The 19511-nt window shown below is 47.2% G+C and overlaps 1 long non-coding RNA gene across 1 annotated transcript; it reads right to left on the bottom strand.

The window, feature by feature from the left end:
• Window positions 1–15314: 15314 nt before the first annotated feature.
• LOC121005200 lies at window positions 15315–16295 on the bottom strand. The gene is made up of 3 exons (XR_005779888.1): window positions 16285–16295; window positions 16133–16152; window positions 15315–15441 (listed from the first exon to the last, which is right to left on the bottom strand). It is a non-coding gene; the product is annotated as an uncharacterized LOC121005200 (long non-coding RNA).
• Between the last annotated feature and the right edge of the window lie 3216 nt (window positions 16296–19511).

The following is a 19511-nucleotide window of genomic DNA, read 5'->3' as shown; positions in this document are numbered from 1 at the left end:
CAGACTTTCAGCGCTGATTCAAAGTCCCAGCATTGTGAATAGGTGATGTCAATCATCGTATGAGAAGGGCTCAAGGTCTGTTCTGTCTCCTCCTGCCGTCCAGCCAGGTTGCAGCCTCCATCGGGGTTTTGAAGAACCTGGTATGTTCCCCATCAACGACGCGCAGCCTTGCGGGGTATGCCATGGAGTACCAGTTCTAGTCATTTTAGTAGTGAACCATCTAGCATGGAGTTGCTGTATGGATGACCTCCCTGTAGCAACTACCACTTGCCTGGAAATGATGAACCTCCCTTCAGCAACTCCGTTCTAGTCATTTCAATAGTGAACCAGCTAGATTGGAGTTGCTGTATGGAGGACCTCCCTGTAGCAACTATTACCTGCCCAGAATTAATGAACCTCCTTTCAGCAACTCCGTTCTAGTCGATTCAGTAGTGAACCAGCTAGAATGGAGTAGCAACTACAGCCTACCCAGAAAAGATGAACCGTCCTTAGGAAACTCCGTTCTAGTAATTTTAGTAGTCACCAGCTAGAATGGAGTTGCTGTATGGAGGACCTCCTGTAACAACTACCACCTGCCCAGAATCAATGAACCTCCCTTCAGCAACTTCGTTCTAGTCAATTCAGTAGTGAACCAGCTAGAATGGAGTTGCTGTAAGGTGGACCTCCCTGTAGCAACTACCGCCTTCCTAGAAATGATGAACCGTCCTTCAGCAACTCCATTCTAGTCATTTCAGTACTGAACCAGCTAGAATGGAGTTGCTCTATAGAGTACCTCCTAGGCGAAGGGCTCATGCACACGAACGTACTTTTGGTCGACATCGCATCCTCAGTTTTTGTTGGTCGGATAAGGACCAATTCACTTCAGTGGGGCCACAAATGATGCGGACAGCACAGCCGTGTACTATCTGCATCCGTATATTTGTTCCAATAGAACATTGTCAATCCTTGTCCGCATTATGGACAAAGATAGGACTCTTCTACAAATTGTGGAATGCACACAGCCGCTATCTGCATTTTGTGGATCTGCAATTTGCGAACCACAAAAATGGAAATGGCCATGCCACTCCAATGGGTCCAGTGCAGTGTGGAACGGAGGCATGAATTGAAAGCACACGGAGTGGTTCCATGGGATTACTGTTCATGCTCCCACGACGCAAATAAGTAGTGCATGAGCTACTTTTTTTGCGTTGTGGAACCTAGATGCGGATGGTGAACCACATTCAAGTGAATGCCTACGCATCTGCAGACGGTGGGTAGACAGATGGTGCCTGTCCAGTGCGTAGCACGGACACGGCCAGCACACATTTGTGTGAATATAGCCTGAACAGCTTCATCGGCAGCCTGTCACAATTACCAGAGATCAGAAAATCGCAGTACAGGTCCCCTAAAAAAATTACTTAAAAAATTCAAGGCATCCCATAACTTTATTTATTATTTAGGCACATTCCTAATTTTCCATATAAGAAAAATTTAAACATAATGGGTATCTTCAAGGCCAAAAATGGCCGAACTATCAAAATGAAAAAGAAAAAAAAGTTTACAATGTAGTATTAAAAAATACAACTCGACGCTCAAGAATAAGACACAATAAGGGGTTATGCACACGACAGTATGTATTTTGTGGTCCGCAAAAGACAGATCTGCAAAAAAAAAAACACGGATGACATCCGTGTGACATTTGTATTGCATCCGTTTTTTTTGCAGATCCATTGTGACATGTTCTATTTTTTGCGGTATGGACATATGGAAACTAAATGCACACGGAGTAATTTCAGTTTTTTTGCTGACCCATTGAAGTGAATGGTTGTGCAAACAGACCTGTAAAAAAATGGAACGGAAATTGAAAAAAAATACGTTCGTGTGCATGAGCCCTAAGGCTGCATGAAAAGAAAAGTAAAACGTTTTTGATCTTTGACGGCAGGGAGGGAAAAACAAAAAGCAAAAACAACATTTTTAAAAAAATTACATAAAACAGTCAAAACAAATAAAAATTTTTATAAAAATGTTGAAAAAAACGAAGGAAGGAAAAAACTAAAAACGCAAAAAAATAAAAATTTACTTTAAAAGAAATTCATATTAACCAGAAAAAAAATAAAAAAGGATGAAAAAGATAAAATTCTGATTATATGTAAAAAAAAAAAAATATATATATATATATACCGTATTTTTTGCCCTATAAGACACACTTTTTCCCCCCCAAAAGTGGGGGGAAAATAGCAGTGCGTCTTATGGGGCAAATGCTGCTGATTTTGCCATATTTTCAATGATACACCTGCCGCGCGGCATCGCGGTGGGTGTATCAGCTGTGAGGGAGGTGGGGCTGGGGGCCGGCATCTGCTTTTATAATAACTGCGGGGCCCGTGCAGTGACTGTATTCTACTACACGGGCCCCGCTCACTGTATAATCGTATCTGTAATAGTTAATTATGTATATACCAGTAATTGCATAATCAGCGCCTGTATTACTTACAACTACAAGCGCTCGGTAGCAGAGAGGAGGGAGGAGGCAGGCCGGGAGGACGGGCGCTGGCAGCGTGAGTCACTACGTCATGCGCCCACGCCGCCTGCTTCATTCATAAAGTGGGCAGGGCAGGCGCGTGACGTAGTGACTCACGCTGCCAGCGCCCGTCCTCTCGGCCTACCTCCTCCCTCCTCTCTGCTACCTACCGAGCTCTTGTAGTTGTAAGTAATACAGGCGCTGATTATGCGATTACCGGTATATACATAATTAACTATTACAGATACGATTATACAGTGAGCGGGGCCCGTGTAGTAGAATACAGTCACTGCACGGGCCCCGCTGTCATTATAAAAGCAGATGCGACCCCCACCCCCTGTATTGAGGGTCATTCACTACAGGGACACTGTTATGGAGGGGATCTGTGGATCACACATAGCATAAGATGCTATATATGTGTCATCCACAGATCCCCCCCATAACTGTCATACACAGATCCCCATAACAGTGCCATCCAGAGACCCCCATAAGTGTCACCCACAGATCCCCCATAAGTGTCACCCACAGATCCCCCATAAGTGTCACCCACAGATTCCCCATAAGTGTCACCCACAGATTCCCCATAAGTGTCACCCACAGATTCCCCATAAGTGTCACCCACAGATTCCCCATAAGTGTCACCCACAGATTCCCCATAAGTGTCACCCACAGATTCCCCATAAGTGTCACCCACAGATCCCCCATAAGTGTCACCCACAGATCCCCCATAAGTGTCACCCACAGATCCCCCATAAGTGTCACCCACAGATCCCCCATAAGTGTCACCCACAGATCCCCATAACAGTGCGTCACCCACAGATCCCCCATAACAGTGCGTCACCCACAGATCCCCCATAACAGTTCGCCATCCACAGATCCCCATAACAGTGCGCCATCCACAGACCACAATTAGCTCAAACCCCACCAAAAGCACACCTATTGGTTCAAAATATTTTTTTTCTTATTTTCCTCCTCAAAAACCTAGGTGCGTCTTATGGGCCGGTGCGTCCTATAGGGCGAAAAATACGGTGTACATATATATATATATATATATATATATATATATACAGTAGATGTATAATTTATACCCATTAATAAACTGCTCTGCAGCAATACTGATAAATATATTTTATATTCCCATTTCTCCAGCATCCTCCATACAGGAACTACAATTTAGTCTTTTCTGTAGAGAAACCACTAGAATGGAGTCTCTATGAGCAGTTCCTCCCTGCCACTCCATTCTAGTCCTGTCAGCAGTGATCTGTCTAGATTGGAGTTGCTCCTGGCAGTTTCTACCTGCAGAAACTCCATTCTAGCCTCCTCACTGCTGAACTGTCTAGATTGGAGTTGCTCCAGGTAGATCCTACCTCCAACAACTCCATTCTAGTCAACTCACCAGTGAAGTGTCTAGAATGGAGTTGCTGTAAGGAAGACCTACCAGGAACAACTCCAATCTAGATGCAACCATGCAGGATTTACTCCCTGCTGCTCTGAGGTGTTCTCTCTCCAGCAGGCAGCCATGACTACAGAGTCTTCCTTTTAGGGAGGAAGGGTGGAGCCAGTCCTGACTAGCCACATGGAACCTCCGACTCCTATACAGCCTTATGGTATATGTAGTAAATGCACATAATACATGAAATACAGTGACATTAACACTTTCAGTGCTTTGCCATTATTACCATTGGTTACAAGAATCAGACATTTTCTTGCCACAGATTTACATATTATGGGGCTCATTTATTAAGACCAGCAATTTATATGCAGGGCTCCAGACTAAAAAAAATATCAAGGAGCCATTGGCTCCTAACCTGAAAAATTTAGTCGCCAAATTTATAATACATATAACTATGGTATAATAAAAATAAAAAAAACATGTCTTACCTAGGGTTGTCACGATACTATAATTTTGACTTGATTTCGATACCATAAAAAAGTATTGCGATACTCGATACCACGTGAAAAAAATAAAACACCAAAAAAACTGTGTGGATTCCACATTTTATGGAACGTCTGGACCATAATAGAACAGTCCGATCCTAATTGTTGTCGGGACAAGGTGACAAAAAAATGGCAAATTGCACTGTGGTGTTATGTAATTTTTTTTATTGTTTATATATTTTATAAGAGAACGCCAAAAAAAGAGAGATAGGGCTCGCACTCAATAATATAATGAATATATAAATTTTTATTAGTGTCTCCATATGAGACAAATCGCAATAAAAACACATACAAAACAGTAGATGGTGAAAAATGAACACACAGAATGACACGGAGCACAGCTAATATCTAAAATGGCAAATGGAAACATCCACAGTGGGTATATAGAATATAGCACTGATGTGCATATGGGCCAAAAATAGAGTATCAGAAATACATATAATCAGGCAAGGCTATGGAAACTGAATAAAGGTATCACATGAAATGACAAAAATGTGCATATAAAGTGCATAGTGCAAATATCAAAGTACATGGATAGCGAAAGCTGGATAAATCATAATACAGCCATAGACAAAAATACCTGTGCAGTGCTCCTAGCAACCCCGACGTACGTTTCACGCAAGGCTTCTTCAGGGGGAGGTGTGTATGACACACCTCCCCCTGAAGAAGCCTTGCGTGAAACGTACGTCGGGGTTGCTAGGAGCACTACACAGGTATTTTTGTATATGGCTGTATTATGATTTATCCAGCTTTCGCTATCCATGTACTTTGATATTTGCACTATGCACTTTATATGCACATTTTTGTCATTTCATGTGATACCTTTATTCAGTTTCCATAGCCTTGCCTGATTATATGTATTTCTGATACTCTATTTTTGGCCCATATGCACATCAGTGCTATATTCTATATACCCACTGTGGATGTTTCCATTTGCCATTTTAGATATTAGCTGTGCTCCGTGTCATTCTGTGTGTTCATTTTTCACCATCTACTGTTTTGTATGTGTTTTTATTGCGATTTGTCTCATATGGAGACACTAATAAAAATTTATATATTCATTATATTATTGAGTGCGAGCCCTATCTCTCTTTTTTTGGCGTTCTACCATACGTGCTGGCTCTGCACGGGTACTCACTTTTGTGAGTCATTTATTTTTGGTGTTTATATATTTTATAAGTAAAATTGGGCAAGGGAGTGATTTAAACGTAATATTTTGGTGTTTTTTACTTTTTTTTTTAATACTTATTTCCCCCTTAGGGACTAGAACCTGGGATCTTTCATCCCTTGTCCTATTCACCCTGATAGAGCTCCATCAGGGTGAATAGGACCTCACACTATTCCTGCTGCCCTGTGCTTTGTGCACTCAACAGCAGGGAGCTTACCATGGCAGCCAGGGCTTCAGTAGCGTCCTGGCTGCCATGGTAATCGATCGAAGCCCCAGGATTACACTGCTGGGGCTCCGATCAGAACTGCCACTGCCACCAATGATAATACTTGGGGGAGGGGGGGGGGGGGGCACTGCACCACCAAAGATTCTAATTTATAATACTGTGGATGGGTACACTACAAGGGGCATACTATAGGCAGCACATGGGATGCGCCTGAGCTCTGGGTATACGTGTGCATCAAAATCAGAAGTTGCCACCGGCGCTGACCAACACGGGTCTTGGTGTACACTGACAGGACACATACGGCGTGAGGACCGAGCTTGGGCATCACATGGGTGACAGCCCATGTACTTTTCCACACTGGCACAGAAGCAGATGGCGGTATAGATTAACCCTATGTGTAATGGGTCATGAGTAGAGACAGTATAGTACCAATGGACAGTGCATGGCGGAGAACCGCAAACATTGAGGTACAAAGACGCCTGCACACAGACAGGGCACACGCATGCAGCATCCTGCTGTACACTGCGAGCCCCGGGATAGCTGGCACCTATTACTCTGGCTGAATGAAATGCCAGTAAATCCCAGAACCCAAACAGTTTGGCAGCTGGGATGAATTGTGGAGGAGCCACCCTCGCTCTCCTCCGCCAGCACACGCGTGGTTAATGTATTTTTCATGAGGCCACACACGTACTGTGTACAGTAGACATAACTGCATACCCCGTAACGGCGTACGTATGCCAAATGTGACACATCCATCTCGTATCGTCGGCGCCGACGCTCATCCTCCTCATTGTCGGTGCATGCAACATCGGCGATAGGGAAATATACCGTAAGCGTCCCCGCAGTTGGAGAAGGAGGCGGTCCCTCCCCCCTGTACTGCTGCTGCCGCCACCACCAATGGGCTGATAGCAGGGAGGAGGAGGGGAGGGGCTATGGCCACTGCACCACCAATGAATATCGCTTATGCTTACAATACAAACGCAGGCTGCCATGCGGGTGCCGGACATATCCCATACCCGGCACCCAGCCTCTATGACTGCGCGAGGCGATCCGCCGCTATTAACCCCCTAGGTGCCGCACCGGAGGGGTTAATAGCGGCGGATCGCAGCGCGCAGTCATAGAGGCTGGGTGCCGGGTATGGGATATGTCCGGCACCCGCATGGCAGCCTGCGTTTGTATTGTAAGCATAAACGATATTCATTGGTGGTGCAGTGGCCATAGCCCCTCCCCTCCTCCTCCCTGCTATCAGCCCATTGGTGGTGGCAGCAGCAGTACAGGGGGGAGGGACCGCCTCCTTCTCCCGTGTTGTTGAGAACATGGCCGCGCTGAGAGCAGCGCGTGTCATGTCAGTTTGTGAAAGCGGCAGAGCAGCGGCGGTCCTAGGCGCAAATGGCGACAAGACTACAAAGTCTTGTCGCCATTTAGCAATTCTAGGTCGCATTTGCGACCATTTTGGTCGCCATCTGGAGCCCTGATATGCTAGTCTTAATGGTCTCTGCACAGCCGGAGGAAGCACCAAGGTTATGTGGAGGAGCAGGCCTTCACATAACATCGGCACTTCCTCCAGCATCCTGTATGACAAACTTTTTATTTTTATTTTTTTTATAGATAAATCTTTATTTTTATTTTTTTACATCATACAAAAAGTTATAACAATCTTTTAATTTCATAACATTATATATACCCCCCACCCAGGTCCCTTATTCGTTGTCTGCTCAAAAAAAAAACACCCCGCCTTTTCTCTCGCCCCTGCGCCCCACGACCCCAACCCACCACACCCATCGTCTCAAAAAAAAAATCACTATGTTAACCATTTCTGCCATGTTCTAACAAATCTATGTTTTTTCTTAATATTTTCCAATTGAAATTCCTCTCTGGCAAGTGAGGTCCTAGTAAGCTTTCCCATTCCCTGACCGTGGGTACAGCACTACCTCCCCAATGTCCAATAATACATTTCCTAGCTTGAAAAAGGATTTTTAATGCTATTTCTTGATGCTGGGGGGGGTGTCCATTTTATCCATCACCCCCAGTATGCATATCTCAAATTGCCTGGGGACTTTAAACCAATGGTATTGCTCTATTCTATCATTGACCTTTCCCCAGAACTCTTGAGTCTTTATACATGTCCAGAGTATGTGGACATCATCCACCCCTACTTCTCCACATTTTAAACAGCTAAAGACTTTAGGTTTATAACACTTCATTAATATCTTAGGGGAGTAGTAAAGACGATATAGTATATTAAATTGGGTGATCCTATAGGAAAAGTTCTTTGAAACCCTATTTTTTTCCTGTATAGCCAAATCCCCAAACTCTTCTCACTGGTGGTTTATAACATCTAGCCATTTGTACATTAAGCTAATGGCTGCTCTCTTCTTAGTCTTTTGTTGTAACAGACATTCATATATTTTAGAAACTAATTTCCCCCCTGCTGTCAGTTCGGAAATATTAACTAGCGTCTGCGGAAGAGTAACAATTTGTATACCTTTTCCTAGCGACGTTCGTAATGCATGTTTTAATTGTAGATAAAATAACCTCGATTCTATATTACCCAGTCCATACTCCTTTTTAAGATCTTCACCCAGTATTACATCCCCATGTCTCCATACCTGGCCCAGTTTGTAAACTCCATGTTTCCACCAAATTTTCAGTTCGATTGACTTTAGTTCTGTGAGGTGGGTATTTTCCCACAATATGGTATCAACATGGAGTCCAATCTGGTTCCACAATGCTCTTGCTTGCTTCCAGACCCTATCCATCAGCTCAAATAGCGGTATCTTACTGTTGTGCCAGAATATCAGCTTCTATTAATTGAAAGATAGTACAGTTATCTAACCTATCATTTATCCCTGCAATCATGGACTTGTATCTTTGCGTATTACTCCACATTATCATATTTTTTATATGACCGGAGATTAAATAAAGTTCCAAGTCTGGGACAGATAATCCACCCTCCTTCTCATGAATACACAATATGTGTGCTTTTATGCTTGGTTTTTTCCCTCGCCATATCAAATCCATTAAAAGGCTAGCTATTATTTTAAATATTTTTTGGGGGATTATTACCGGTGAATTCCACAGAATATAATTCAGGGAGGGTAGTAGACACATTTTTACCAAGGAGATACGACCTGCCATCGAGACATATAGTCTTTTCCATGCATCTATTTTCTTCCAAACTTCCTGTATTTTGGGGACCACATTCAATTGGACATAGTCCTTGGGATTTGGGGTTATTTGAATACCCAGATATTTGACGGGTTCATTAATTTTCTTGATTTCCAGTCCTCCTGGTATAAAATTGTTCAAAGGATTGATCGGGACACAGGCCGATTTAGACCAGCGTATTTGCCATATTGGTCAAATACCTGGAAAATTTTCGTAAGTGATCTATGTGAACCTACAAACAGCATAATATCATCTGCATATAAAGCAATTTTTTCCTCGTGCTCACCGAACCTGAACCCCACAATTTCTTCATCTTGCCTAATCATGTTAGCTAACGGCTCCATGGCTTTGGCAAAAAGCAGAAGGGAAAGAGGACATCCCTGTCTAACCCCCCTGCGAATAAATAAATATATTGTCAGAATATTCCCCATTTAATATCACTTTTGCTGAGATTTTAGTATATAACAATTTTACCCATGATAAAAAAAATTTCACCAAATCCCATCTTCTTCAGTGTTATAATCAAAAAAGGCCATTCTATCGTATCAAATGCCTTTGAGGCGTCTATAGTGACAATCAACCGTTTACCACAATTTGTTGGTTCAAGCATAATATTATCGGTTGTAGTTTTGCCTGACATAAATCCCGTCTGATCCTCGTGAACAACCCCCGACACCACACTTCTGAGTATAGCTGCCAGAATCCTAGCCAATATTTTGTTGTCAGTATTGATTAATAAAATAGGGCGATATGAGTCCGGAAGGGTTGGATCCTATATGACAAACTTAAATCTACACCAGCTGCCTTGCTGGTGTAGATTTAAAGGGAGTCTTTCACCTAAAATGACCATTATACACCACAAACATGATGATATCCATTACATTCCCCATATTATAATCTTACCTTTTCATATTGTTGTCCATCGCCTATTTTCTCTTAAAAACGCCATATGCTAATTAGGTTCTAAAGGTGCCCAGGGGCGGCGTTTATGCGGCCGGTGCCCAGGCCCCAAGGCGCTGTTCAAATCAAGAGGGGTGAAAGGGGAGGGGTTTGATTTGAACAGCGCCGTGGTGCTGTGTCCTGTTCTTGTCCGTATCACAGACTGCTCTACTGAGGGCCGGACGGTTCCCCAAAATGCAGTACGCACACGGCCAGCATCTGTGTTTAGTGGACCTCATAACGGACACGTGCATGAGGCTTCAGATACAGGCAATCATTTATCCCATATTGGCCTCTACAATACAAGAATATTAGGGTAACTACGGATTATGTGTGTGCAGAGTAACCTAGTACCAGCAAAATAAATGAGAATTGTCAAATCTCATATACGTGCGTATTTTTTACGTGTGGAAATTGAACTGCTGTGGTTTTGCCCTCACTTTAATGGGGTTGTTAACATATACAGAAAATCTGTAACAAAAACCACATAATAACTAGTGATGTCCCGAACTATTCGCCGGCGAACATAGCTTGTTCGCGTTCGCTGCGGCGGGCGAACATATGCGATGTTCGGTCCGCCCCCTATACATCATCATTGAGCAAACTTTGACCCTGTACCTCACAGTCAGCAGACACATTCCAGCCAATCAGCAGCATACCCTCCCTCCCAGACCCTCCCACCTCCTATCAAAAAGCAAGGACAGCATCCATCTTAGATTCATTCTGAAGCTGCAGTGTCACAAATTTGAATAAGTTGTAATCGCAATGTGATTAATACAGGTTATATTAATCGCATTGTGATTCAACTTAGAGCTGGGTTCCTAATGGTTGTATTGCTAGAATATAACGAAGATTGAGAATATAGTGCTATATTCGTTATATTCGTCAATTCTAGCAATACAACCATTAGGAACTTAGCTCTAAGCTGTAATCGCAATGCAATTAATGCAGGCTATATTAATCGCATTGCGAATTCAACTTATCACACTCTGCGTCAACTACGTAATTTTCCATGGGAGTTTTGCCATGGATCCCCCTCCGGCATGCCACAGTCCAGGTGTTAGTCCCCTTGAAACAACTTTTCCATCACTATTGTGGCCAGAAAGAGTCCCTGTGGGTTTTAAAATTCTCCTGCCTATTGAAGTATATGGCGGTTCGCCCATTTGCGAACATTTGCAGAAATTCGCGTTCGCAAACAGGAAATGTTATGTTCGCGACATCTCTAATAATAACCTCACAAAAAATACACTAAAACAGAAATAAATAGGATTTAATTGCGGTTATTATATGCTTTGGTGTGGATTTGGCACATTTTTTGGCACCAAATCTGCCCTTAAGCACATGCGGAAAAACTTTGTCTGCATACTCTTAGGCCAGTTTTAACTAATGAGCAGTGATGGCCAGTTCGCATTGTTCACCCGCGAACACATGCGGGCTGCCATCTTTTTTCACAAGTCCGGCGAGGCACAGGTAAGCCCTTACCTGTGCCTGTGCCGGGAGCCGGTCTGAAAACAAGTGCGGTCAGCGGGAGCAGGTAGTTCCGAGAACAGCCACCAGGGGCCTTCATCGGCTGTTCTCGGAACTGCCTGCTCCCGGTGACTGCATTTGTTTTCAGACCGGCTCGCTGCACAGGCACAGGTAAGAGCTTACCTGTGCCTCGCCGGACTTATGAAAAAAGATGGCAGCCCGCATATGTTCGCAGGCGAACAATGCGAACTGGCCATCACTGCTAATGAGTTGTCTGCGGGAAACGCACACTCTCTGGGGGAGCGTGATTTCCTGATTTCCCAGCCTGAACTCTTGTAACTTTATAATAACATTCTTAAGGTCCATTTAGGCTCAATTCACACCTGAGCGTTCTGAAAGGAGCGCTCTGTATGCGCGATTGTACGGACGTTTACAAGCGCGCATACAGAGACAAGCGTGCACACAGTGTCGCGCGTTCCCGAAAGTCTATAGTACGGGAACGCGCGACAAGCGCCCAAAAAAACGCTACAGAACTTGTGTGAGCGTCGGGCGTTTTACAGCGCGATCGTACGCGCTGTAAAACGCCCAGGTGAGAACCATTCCCATAGGGAAGCATTGGTTTCTCCTTGTTGAGCGTTTTACAGCGCGTAGGAACGCGCTGTAAAACGCTCAGGTGTGAATTGAGCCTTACACTTCCGCAAAATGGGTCTGCATCCGTTCCGCAATTTTGCGGAATGGGTGTGGACCCATTTATTTTCAATGGGGCCGCAAAAGATGCAGACAGCACACCGCGTGCTGTCCGCATCCGCACTTCAGTTCCGCGGCCCTGCAAAAAAATAGAACATGTCCTATTCTTGCCCGCAGACACGGACAAGAAAATGCATTTTTATTATAGTGCTGACCATGTGCAGTCCGCAAAATGCAAAAAATAGTGTGAAAGAAAAACGCTAGTGTGAAAGTACCCTAAGGCTCCATCCACACGTCCGCAATTATGTTCCGCATTTTGCGGAACGGAATTGCGGACCTATTCATTTCTATGGGGCAACACGATGTGCTGCCCGGACACGGAATTGCGGACCCGCACTTCCGGGTCCGCAATTCCGTTCCCGAAAATTGCGGACAAGAACAGGCATATTCTATTAGTGCCGGCAATTTGCGGTCTGCAAAATGCGGAACGCACATTGCCGCTGTCCGTGTTTTGCGGATCCGCAAAACACATTGCGGACGTGTGAATGGAGCCTAAGGCCTCGTTCACAATTCAGTGTTTGGTCAGTGATTTCCATCACTGATTTGTGAGAAAAACAAGGTGCAGGTCAAATCCAGAGAGCAGGTAGGCTTCACTTTTGGTTTTGGCTCACAAATCACTGATGGAAATCACTGACCAGTCACTGAAGTGTGAACGAGGCCTAAGAAGGAATCACTACTGTGAGCGGGAGGAAAGGCGACTCGGTGGGATTGGGCATGTATAGATAGGCATTGGGCAGAGTTAGAAGTATGGAATAATGTAAAAAATATTGCAGTGGTCCATTGATATTTTCTCTTTGAGCTTTTCAAAAGTTAGGAGGTATGTACACACAGGGCTGATTTTTTAATGGTGCCCCCCCCCCCCCCATTAAAAAACAGTATGAAAGCCAAGTAGCCCATTATATATACTGCACACATAAATATATACCAGCAGTTATTATACCGCACATACTGTATATACCAGCAATAACTACTGTAGACTGCACACATAAATATATTCCAGCAGCAATGATTATACCGCACACACAGAAATATACCAGCGCATGAGCTTCTGGGTACCAAGAGATGGACAGTCGCTGTTTCTTAGGGCTCATGCACTGATCGTGTGCTGGCCAGGCCCGTGCTGCGGACTGCAAATTGCAGTCCGCAATGCCCGGCCACCGACTATGGGGCAGCCGCATGCGGATCGCGGACCCATTTACTTGGATCCGCATCCGACGATCCGCACCGCAAAAAAGTAGTGCATGCACTATTTTTTTGCGGTGCGGAGGCACGGCCAGAAACACCACGGAAGCACTCTGTAGTGCTTCCGTGGGGTTCCAATCCGTGCTTCCGCACCGCATCTCGGGGTTTGCGGACCGCAATACGGCCACGGGGGTGCAACGGGCGTGTGCATGAGCCCTTAAGTAGAGCCTTAGCGTCTGCACAGCCAGAGGTCGCAATAACGCCTGTACAAGCGTCATAGACGCCTGTTCAGGCCATTTTACTCCCTGGAAAAAGTCTAAGGCGTACCGATACGCCTTAGACTTTTCCCTGCCATTCATAAGTGTAGTGAATGCTGTGAACGGCGCAGCGATGCTGCTGCTGCCTGAGACAACCAATAACAAGGCTCCTTACAGTGAGGAGCTTTGTTATTGGTCAGTTTGAGCAGGCTGCCGGAGCTTAGGACACACCACTCTGAAGAGAGAGGAAGGAGGCGCGCGATCCTCACTGGCGGGGTAAGTGGTGGTCTGAGCGCCTTGTTTTTACCCTATAGTGATGAGTCTGAAGCGCTCAGCCGAGCGCTCCTCCCTGCTGACTGCGGTGGTGAAGACGGCCTCAATAGAAGGTCTAGGCAGGAGACCGTCTTCACCACCGCAGTCAGCAGTGAGGAAAAGTGGCTGAGCGCTTCAGACTCCTGCTTATAGAAGTCAGCGGGGGTCCCAGCACAGGACACAGGAGACCTCCATAACGACAGACCTGTCACCCGTAGACCTCTGTCACCTGTCAGCTTTCTTATGAATCCATCAAGGATTTATTGCAGCATGTTCCATCAGATGCTTATAAGGATTTCTTCTGTAAAGCGGTGCCGCATGTGGCCATTTACAGCCTCCAGGACACAGTCCCTCTGCCAAGCACATGAAGTACTTCACTGTAAAACTGTATAATCCAATAACCACAGCGGTGGTGGCTTTTTTGTGGAATGAGATAGGGCAATGGGTCATGGAAGACAAACTCCCCTTTATAGCAAGATCAAGCATAACACAAAATGACAGCCTCTAGATCAGGGCTAAGCAACCTCCGGCACTCCAGCTGTGCTGAAACTACAACTCCCAGTATCCTCCTTTCACTTTGGGAGTTACAAGAACAGCTGAGCAAGTGTGCATGCTGGGAGTTGTAGTTTCACAGCAGCGCTGAAGTGCCAAAGGTTGCTGCTCCCTAGATCAGTGGTTATCACTGCGTGATGTCATCATCCAGATCAACAACATGTGACTGTGGCCCTGCAAGGTATGTGCCCGGGTCTTTCGCTTGTGCCCTTGGCACCAGCATGCACCACCATCCATTGTGCCTGTGTCCTGCTCCGCCAGTGCCTCAGGTCTCTTCAGAGTCTACCAACAGCCCCGGTGGCACCGACATACCCACCTGAGAGCTCATCTACAAGAACGTAACTTTGGTGGGCAGCAATGGCCACGTGATGGATGGCAAACCCCAGTGACCAGCAGCACAGAAACAGCAGCAAAAATTAAAGGGATTGTCCCAAGATCAACACGATTTACCTATCCATACTTGACCCAGAGAACACTAGAACATGGTAACCAAGGTGGGACCCCCCGCGATCATGTACTTGAAGGGGACATGTCTGTTTTAGTAACGACTTGCATTTCCCATGCAATAACAATTCTGGGGAGTCAATTCTTGTGACTCTATATTGTACCATTACTCTATTATTCCTACTAGAACTTATGAACTAATTGCTAGTAGTCTGCAATAAAGGTCCAGCTGGATGTTACCAGTTGAGAGCACTGATTGAATAATATCAGGCTGTGCGGTGACACCCCCATCTGGACCTTTACTGCAAACTACCAGCAAGTCATTCATAACTAATAACAGGAATAACAAAGGAATTGTGCAACATAAGGTCGGAGGAATAGATGCTCCAGGATTGTTATTACATGGGGGGGGGGGGGGGGGGGTGCAAGTAGTTACCAAAACAGACAAATCAGGAGAGGTGAGGGGTCCTTTTTTAACGACAGGTGATAAATATCGATCTTAGGAAAAACCCTTTAAACCTCATAAAATCACTGCAACAGTGACCTCGCCGACCCCCTCAGAGCAACAGTCACCTCAGTGGTGCCGACCCCCCCTCAGCGCAACAGGGACCTCAGCGGTGCCGACCCCCCTCAGCGCAACAGTGACCTCAGTGGTGCCGACCCCCTCAGAGCAAGTGACCTCAGTGGTGCCGACCCCTCAGAGAAACAGTGACCTCAGTGGTGCCGACCCCTCAGAGCAACAGTGACCTCAGCGGTGCCGACCCCCCTCAGCGCAACAGGGACCTCAGTGGTGCCGACCCCCTCAGAGCAACAGGGACCTCAGCGGTGCCGACCCCCCTCAGCGCAACAGTGACCTCAGTGGTGCCGACCCCCTCAGAGCAAGTGACCTCAGTGGTGCCGACACCCTCAGAGCAACAGTGACCTCAGTGGTGCCGACCCCCCAGAGCAACAGTGACCTCAGCGGTGCCGACCCCCCTCAGCGCAACAGTGACCTCAGTGGTGCCGACCCCTCAGAGCAACAGTGACCTCAGCGGTGCCGACCCCCCTCAGCGCAACAGGGACCTCAGTGGTGTCGACCCCCTCAGAGCAAGTGACCTCAATGGTGCCGACCCCCTCAGAGCAACAGTGACCTCAGTGGTGCCGACCTCCTCAGAGCAACAGTGACCTCAGTGGTGCCGACCCCCTCAGAGCAACAGTCACCTCAGTGGTGCCGACCCCCTCAGAGCAACAGTGACCTCAGTGGTGCCGACCCCCCCTCAGCGCAACAGTGACCTCAGTGGTGTCGACCCCTCAGCACAATGACCTCAGTGGTACCGACCCCCTCAGAGCAACAGTGACCTCAGTGGTGCCGACCCCTCAGAGAAACAGTGACCTCAGTGGTGCCGACCCCTCAGAGCAACAGTGACCTCAGCGGTGCCGACCCCCCTCAGCGCAACAGGGACCTCAGTGGTGCCGACCCCCTCAGAGCAACAGGGACCTCAGCGGTGCCGACCCCCCTCAGCGCAACAGTGACCTCAGTGGTGCCGACCCCCTCAGAGCAAGTATGGAATAATGTAAAAAATATTGCAGTGGTCCATTGATATTTTCTCTTTGAGCTTTTCAAAAGTTAGGAGGTATGTACACACAGGGCTGATTTTTTAATGGTGCCCCCCCCCATTAAAAAACAGTATGAAAGCCAAGTAGCCCATTATATATACTGCACACATAAATATATTCCAGCAGTTATTATACCGCACATACTGTATATACCAGCAATAACTACTGTAGACTGCACACATAAATATATTCCAGCAGCAATGATTATACCGCACACACAGAAATATACCAGCGCATGAGCTTCTGGGTACCAAGAGATGGACAGTCGCTGTTTCTTAGGGCTCATGCACTGATCGTGTGCTGGCCAGGCCCGTGCTGCGGACTGCAAATTGCAGTCCGCAATGCCCGGCCACCGACTATGGGGCAGCCGCATGCGGATCGCGGACCCATTTACTTGGATCCGCATCCGACGATCCGCACCGCAAAAAAGTAGTGCATGCACTATTTTTTTGCGGTGCGGAGGCACGGCCAGAAACACCACGGAAGCACTCTGTAGTGCTTCCGTGGGGTTCCAATCCGTGCTTCCGCACCGCATCTCGGGGTTTGCGGACCGCAATACGGCCACGGGGGTGCAACGGGCGTGTGCATGAGCCCTTAAGTAGAGCCTTAGCGTCTGCACAGCCAGAGGTCGCAATAACGCCTGTACAAGCGTCATAGACGCCTGTTCAGGCCATTTTACTCCCTGGAAAAAGTCTAAGGCGTACCGATACGCCTTAGACTTTTCCCTGCCATTCATAAGTGTAGTGAATGCTGTGAACGGCGCAGCGATGCTGCTGCTGCCTGAGACAACCAATAACAAGGCTCCTTACAGTGAGGAGCTTTGTTATTGGTCAGTTTGAGCAGGCTGCCGGAGCTTAGGACACACCACTCTGAAGAGAGAGGAAGGAGGCGCGCGATCCTCACTGGCGGGGTAAGTGGTGGTCTGAGCGCCTTGTTTTTACCCTATAGTGATGAGTCTGAAGCGCTCAGCCGAGCGCTCCTCCCTGCTGACTGCGGTGGTGAAGACGGCCTCAATAGAAGGTCTAGGCAGGAGACCGTCTTCACCACCGCAGTCAGCAGTGAGGAAAAGTGGCTCCAGGATTGTTATTACATGGGGGGGGGGGGGGGGTGCAAGTAGTTACCAAAACAGACAAATCAGGAGAGGTGAGGGGTCCTTTTTTAACGACAGGTGATAAATATCGATCTTAGGAAAAACCCTTTAAACCTCATAAAATCACTGCAACAGTGACCTCGCCGACCCCCTCAGAGCAACAGTCACCTCAGTGGTGCCGACCCCCCCTCAGCGCAACAGGGACCTCAGCGGTGCCGACCCCCCTCAGCGCAACAGTGACCTCAGTGGTGCCGACCCCCTCAGAGCAAGTGACCTCAGTGGTGCCGACCCCTCAGAGAAACAGTGACCTCAGTGGTGCCGACCCCTCAGAGCAACAGTGACCTCAGCGGTGCCGACCCCCCTCAGCGCAACAGGGACCTCAGTGGTGCCGACCCCCTCAGAGCAACAGGGACCTCAGCGGTGCCGACCCCCCTCAGCGCAACAGTGACCTCAGTGGTGCCGACCCCCTCAGAGCAAGTGACCTCAGTGGTGCCGACACCCTCAGAGCAACAGTGACCTCAGTGGTGCCGACCCCCCAGAGCAACAGTGACCTCAGCGGTGCCGACCCCCCTCAGCGCAACAGTGACCTCAGTGGTGCCGACCCCTCAGAGCAACAGTGACCTCAGCGGTGCCGACCCCCCTCAGCGCAACAGAGACCTCAGTGGTGTCGACCCCCTCAGAGCAAGTGACCTCAGTGGTGCCGACCCCCTCAGAGCAACAGTGACCTCAGTGGTGCCGACCTCCTCAGAGCAACAGTGACCTCAGTGGTGCCGACCCCCTCAGAGCAACAGTCACCTCAGTGGTGCCGACCCCTCAGAGCAACAGTGACCTCAGCGGTGCCGACCCCCCTCAGCGCAACAGGGACCTCAGTGGTGTCGACCCCCTCAGAGCAAGTGACCTCAGTGGTGCCGACCCCCTCAGAGCAACAGTGACCTCAGTGGTGCCGACCTCCTCAGAGCAACAGTGACCTCAGTGGTGCCGACCCCCTCAGAGCAACAGGGACCTCAGTGGTGCCGACACCCTCAGAGCAACAGTGACCTCAGTGGTGCCGACCCCCTCAGAGCAACAGGGACCTCAGTGGTGCCGACCCCCTCAGCGCAACAGTGACCTCAGCGGTGCCGACCCCCTCAGCGCAACAGGGACCTCCGCTAAATGTAAAATTGTCTAAATTTGCCATTTATGCATGGAAGACAGTTCTAGATACTAGTAATGGTTTTCATGCACAAATAGCAACCCCTTAATGTTATGTAGGCCTTCGTATTAACCATTTGAATTACTGTAACTTTCGTACTCCTCATCGGCTGAAAATACTCCTCAAAAATGGTAAGAGGAGTATTTTTACTCTTCCAGAAAAAATGTAGCGCGACCTCTGTGCACAGCTACGCAGGCGCAAGACTGTCAGGGCCGGGCAATATGTTCAAAAGTAAGCTTGATATTATATACATTATAAGACATTATATACAATATATACACACACTATTTACAGTATATATTATAAATAGTGTTGAGGGTTAGGTTTATCCGAGAATCCCGATATGGATTCCGTTACCACAGCCCATAACGGAATTCTATGACGGCATGCACCACAAAAGAGGCATTCCGTCATAATAGAAGTCTATGGCCAGCATGACGGAATGCCTCTTACAGGCTTTCGTGGTGCATGCTGTCAAAAAATTCCGTTATGGTCCGTGGTAACGGAATCCATATCTGGATTCTCTGATAACCCAAACCTTGGACGCCGAACTTAAAGGCATTCTGTCATCAGATTTTACCCCTCTAACCTAAACATATGCTCATGTCCAGACTAATACGAAGAATCCTAAGCTGGCCTTATTAAACCTCACTGTGGCTCCATTTGCCCCAAAAACAGGTTTTTATAACCTGTCAATCACTTACTTAAAGGGACACTGACAGGGCCAATAAGCATA

Source organism: Bufo bufo, chromosome 6, assembly GCF_905171765.1.
Source record: "Bufo bufo chromosome 6, aBufBuf1.1, whole genome shotgun sequence".
NCBI lineage: Eukaryota > Metazoa > Chordata > Amphibia > Anura > Bufonidae > Bufo > Bufo bufo.
The sequence above is the reverse complement of the archived record's forward strand: the minus strand, read 5'-3'. Positions and strand labels throughout refer to the sequence as shown.